The following is a 4,834-nucleotide window of genomic DNA, read 5'->3' on the forward strand; positions in this document are numbered from 1 at the left end:
CCCCCCCCCCCACACACACACACACCTCCCCCAAACCATGGCACCACAAGGCCCAACACTAACTGGAGTTACCCACAACCCTCCCTAGGCCCAAACCTGAGCCCAGTTAAGAGAACTCCCACCCCCTCAGGCCCTTGGTTGGGTTCTGCCAGTCCAAGCCTTTCCCCAGAAAAGCCAGCCCCATCACACCAGCACACAGGCTGCTCTCAAACAGGGCTCAGCCCCAGGTAGCCAGGCCAGGTACCCACAGCCCACATCAACAAAAGCAATCCAATACCAAACCAGCACCAGTTTTGCTCAAGCATCCCTCTGCCAGCCTACAAGGGGAAAAATAGTTTCCTATGTTTTTCTCATTTAAAAGAGAACCCAATTTTTAAAGTTTGCTCACAGCCCTTTCATATTTTCTTGCAACCCACTTTTGGGTCCCAACCCACAAGTTGAGAAGTGCTGCTCAAGACCAGAGGCAGTAGGGGAAGCAGCTCAGCTCCTGAAGTGCCCGGGGGGCAGGAAGCCAGGCACAGCAGCCACCTCCCCACCCAGCTGCCAGACCAGCACAGCCCCAAACCATCCCACTCCAGCAAACCACAGCCTCAGAGCCACACAGGCAGCCCCAAGCAGGGACAGAATTACACTGACTCTTGGGGGCAGGCGAGTTCAGGGCAGGGCCCAGGAGCAAGGCCAGGGCTGATCCAGGTGCACACAGCAGGGCAGGCCCACCCCACTCAGCAGCCCTGCAGGGAAGCCTTAGAGCAGAGCTGACCCCAGACACCCTGAAGGGAAAGGCCAGAGCAGGGAACTAACGCAGCTGCCTCATCATGCAGACACAGGCGGCAGCCAGAGCCACAGTCAGGGAAGCTGTGACCTCCACCCCTTCGGGCTTGAGACACACCGCCCTGCCCTTTGAGGAGGTACCTGCTGCGCCACACTCCCTGCCCCAGAGACCCAAACTAGGCAGCAAAATAATCTTTGTTTACCTGCACCGGAGAAAAAGTTTACCTCTGCTCCAGTGCCACAGACTCCACATCCCAGCAACACCTACATGTAGTAAACAAGTGCAAAAAGCCTCATCGCTGCTTTATAAAGGTTACGGGAGCCCCGCCCCCACTAATCGCTGACCAATCAGCAATCGGGGGGCGGAGTTTCTCAGCCTTTATAAAGTGAGCGTCGAAGCATTTTGGGTTTTTTTTTCCACGGGAAATGTTACTAGAGTGGTTGTAGGATGCTGGCTTTCTGGTTGCTGAAAAAGAAGTGTTTGTTTTCACTTCTGTAGAGTTGTTCTTAGTATGTAATATATTTAGCTTTCTCTTTTTGTTTCATTGGCTGTGCTTTGCTGTTTGGGGGTTCTTTGTTCTCTTTCTGTGTTCTTTGGTTTTTCACTAGTCTTTCCCAGGGCTCTTTTGTTCTGTTATTTACTTAACTTTGTTTTGGGGGGGGGGGCTTCTTCAGGCTTTCTCACTATTTTCTTTGAGTTTCAGGTGCTTCTTTAACCTCCACCCTTTTTTGTATTTCTTGTTCTTCCATTCTCTTCTCCCTTGTCTCAAGTGGTTCTTCATCTTGTCTCCTCTACTTCCCTTGCTGTCTCAGCTGCTTCCCTGGCCCCTCTCCTCTCCTGTCCTGTCCTCTACTGTCTTGGGTACTTGTCCAGCCCCTCTTCTCTTCTCCCTTACTTGCTGTCAGGTGCTCCATCAGCCCTCCCCATGTTTTGCTGTCTTGGGTGTTTGTCCTGCCTTTCTCCCTTATTTCTGGTGCTTCTTTCAGTTCTTGGTTCATTTCCTCCTACTCTTCCTCCTGCTGTTTCTGCTGCTGTTCCAGTATGTCCAGTATCATGTTTCTCCTCTCTGTCCCTGATGCTTATACAGTCCCACTTCCATCTAACTGTCTGGGATCCTCCCTTGCCTCTCAGTAGCATATGCAGCCACTTCCCTCAGTTCCTTGGTGTCACAGGTGCTGTAACCAGCCTTGCTTCTCATACTTGGTGTCTTTAATAGTCTCTTCTCTCTTCCTTGTTGACTTGAGTGTTTTACTAGCTTTTTTCCCCCAGCTTGGTGTCAAGTTTTGTTGCATTGTTAGCTTAATGGATGCTTCTCCAGCTCTTCTCTGCTCCCTGGTGTTTCTTGTGCTTTTCCCTCTTTGGTGTCCCCATGGATTCTTTTGCTTCCCTTTTCTTCTTGATGTTTGAGGTCATTATCCAGGTTCTCTTTCCTCCTTTTGTCTCCAGTGCTTCTTTCCTTCTCCTTGGTATCACTTCAGCCTCTCCTTTTCCTCTTTCGGAGCCTTTCTCTTCTCCCTTGCTGTCTTGGGTCTATCCAGCCTCACTTCCTTCTTCCTTAATGTCTCAGCTGTCTCTCCAACTTCCTTTCTTCCCTCCTTGGTGTCTGATATGCTTCTGCAGCCTCCCTTCTTCCCTGCCTTTTCTCAGGTGGTTCTACAGCCTGTTTTCTCTCCTCCTTGGTGTCCCTGTTTCTTCTCCCCACTCTTCTTTTCCCCCTTACTTTCATGTGCTTTGACAGTTGCTTCCCTCTTTTGTACTCTCTCTCATATGCTTCTCCAGTCTTCTTCATGTGCTTCAGTCTTTCCTTTTCCTCTTGGTGTCTCTTGCCTGCTCCTCAAAACCACCTTGCCAATGGTGTTGCTGCATCTTTTCCAGCCTTTCCTTTCCTCCTTGCTATTTCAGGTGTTGCTGCAGTTTTTTCCAGCCTGCCCTTTTGGTGCTCCTCAGCTTTTTTCTTTCAAACTTTGCCTTGGTGTCTTATGCTGCTTTAACTTAATGTCTCTTCCTCCATCACTAAGGTTCTCCTCCAGCCTTTCTTCTTTGGTTTGGTAACAGGTACTTCTGCAACTGCCTTTGGTGCTTGTGTGTTCTCCAGCCTCTCCTCTTTACCTCCCACTGTCTTGCTGCACTTGCAATCTTTGCTTGTCCTGTTTGTTTTTGAGCTTCTCCTCCAGCTTCTCATTTCAGCATCCTCAACTCCCATTTCTACTTGATCCTCTTTGGTGTGTATCCATTCTCATTCATCTTCTCCTGGATGTCTCCACTGCTGATTCACTCTCTTCTCTCCTCCTTTAGCTTTTCAGTGCTCCTCCCACCTCTCCCTTCTCTTCTTCCCAGGGCTGTCTGCTGCTTCTCCAGCCTCTTCCCTCTCCCCTTTGCATACTGTTGCTTCTCCAATGTCTCAACTTCTCCTTAGGCTCTCTGCTGCTGCAGTCTTTGTTCTCCTCCTTTGGCTCTCCTCTGCTTCCCAAATCTCTCTGCACCCCTTGGGCTTTCTAGTACTTCTCCATCTTCTGTCATCACGTCACTGGTGTCTCTGCTTCACAGTTTTTCTTCTCCATCCTGTGGCTTCTCCTTCCTTTGCTCTCATCCACAGTTTCTCAACCTGTGGTATGTGTACCCCTCAGGGTGACACACAGGCAGGGGGTATGTGGGTACCCCAACACTTTCTCTTGCCTCTTCCTTTTTCTCTTGCCCTTTCCTCAATTATGGCAAAATTTGGTGCAATTAAAATCAAATTCCCCAGTAATTTGGTGTGCTGTGCTTTGTGTGGCACTGGATTCAGCCCTCCTAGCTTTGACCAACATCACCTCTTTCCCAAGTACATACTTGAGTTATGTACCTCTGGTGTTAAGAGGTGGCAACCCTACCCATACCAGATCAGACACCTGTCATATAATGACCTTATATACACAGTCCTTCCAACATATGGCACACATTAGTTGGTAAATATAAAATCCCCTGGAAAATTGTGTTGGGGTACTTATTAAAGCTTTTAGAAGTCAGGGGGTATTTGCTATTTAAAAGGTTGAGAAACACTGGTCTTACCTGCTTCTCTAACCCCTCCCCTCAATGGGTTGCTTCAGGCTCCCTCCCCTGTTTCTTGGTGTCTGGTGCTTCTCAAGCCTCTCTCCACTCCTTTCTGGGCTCTCATCAGCTTATCAAACCTCTGGTTTTACCTCTCGATGCTCTGCTGCTCCTCCAGCTTTTTTTCCCCTCTCCTTTCCCTGCTTGTTTCCCCCAATCTCTTGCCTCTTCTCCCTTGTGCTCTGTAGTACTTCTCTAGTCTCTCTCATCTTGGCACTAGTATCTGCTTCACAATTTCTCCTCTCCTTCCTGGGCTTTCTGGGACTTTCCCCCTTTGGTCTTATCTGCTTCTCTAACCCCTCTCCTCTCTTCAATGGGTTCTCAGTTGCTTCTTCAACCTCCCTCCTCTCTTTCTTGGTGTCTCCAGTGCTTCTCAAGCCTCTCTTCCCCTCCTTCCTGGGTACTTGTCAAACCTCTTTAGTTTTACCCTTTGGCTCTGCTTCTCCTCCAGGTCTTGCCTCTCCTTGGTGTCCCTTGTGCTTTTCCAGCCTCTTCTGCTCTGTGGCATCTCTTGCTTTTCTATCTAAACTCCTTAACTCTGTCTGTTTCTTCTCCTTCCTGTCTCTGGTCTGTATCTGTCATGCCACTTCCTCTCTGTGGCATCTCAGGTACTCTTCTAGCCTTTCTTCTCTCTTCCTTGATTTCTCTGCTACTTCTCCAGCCTCTCTTCTGTCTTACCTGTGCTATCCATTACTTCTCCATAGCCTCTCCTCTGTTCTTTGGTTTCTTAGGTGCTCCTTTGGTCTCTTTCCTCTCTTCTCTGGGCTCTTGGCTGCTTCTGCAGTCTCCCTCATCTCCTTTGTTCTCTGATGCTTCTCCAGACTCTTTCCTTTCCCCTGCTCCTTGTGCTTTCTGTTGCTTCTCCAGTCTCTTGACTTGCAAGGCTCTCGGCTCCTTCAGCTCTGTCTTCCTCCATTGGCTCTTTGGTGCTTATCTAGCTTCTCAGCTCTCCTCTACTTCTCCAGCCTCTCTCCT

At 49.2% G+C, this 4,834-nt stretch overlaps 2 long non-coding RNA genes across 2 annotated transcripts in view; one reads left to right on the forward strand and one right to left on the reverse strand.

The window, feature by feature from the left end:
• Positions 1-1,039, reverse strand: part of LOC102378543 — a 35,639-nt gene extending 34,600 nt beyond the window's left edge. The window contains exon 1 of the long non-coding RNA XR_001358373.1: positions 975-1,039. This is a non-coding gene — a long non-coding RNA (uncharacterized LOC102378543). The remainder of the gene's footprint in view (positions 1-974) is intronic.
• A 160-nt stretch (positions 1,040-1,199) lies between these two features.
• Positions 1,200-4,834, forward strand: part of LOC102378873 — a 19,183-nt gene continuing 15,548 nt past the window's right edge. Inside the window, exon 1 of the long non-coding RNA XR_324350.2 lies at positions 1,200-1,281. This is a non-coding gene — a long non-coding RNA (uncharacterized LOC102378873). The remainder of the gene's footprint in view (positions 1,282-4,834) is intronic.

This window comes from Alligator sinensis, unplaced genomic scaffold (assembly GCF_000455745.1).
Source record: "Alligator sinensis unplaced genomic scaffold, ASM45574v1 scaffold677_1, whole genome shotgun sequence".
In the NCBI taxonomy this organism is placed as follows: domain Eukaryota; kingdom Metazoa; phylum Chordata; order Crocodylia; family Alligatoridae; genus Alligator; species Alligator sinensis.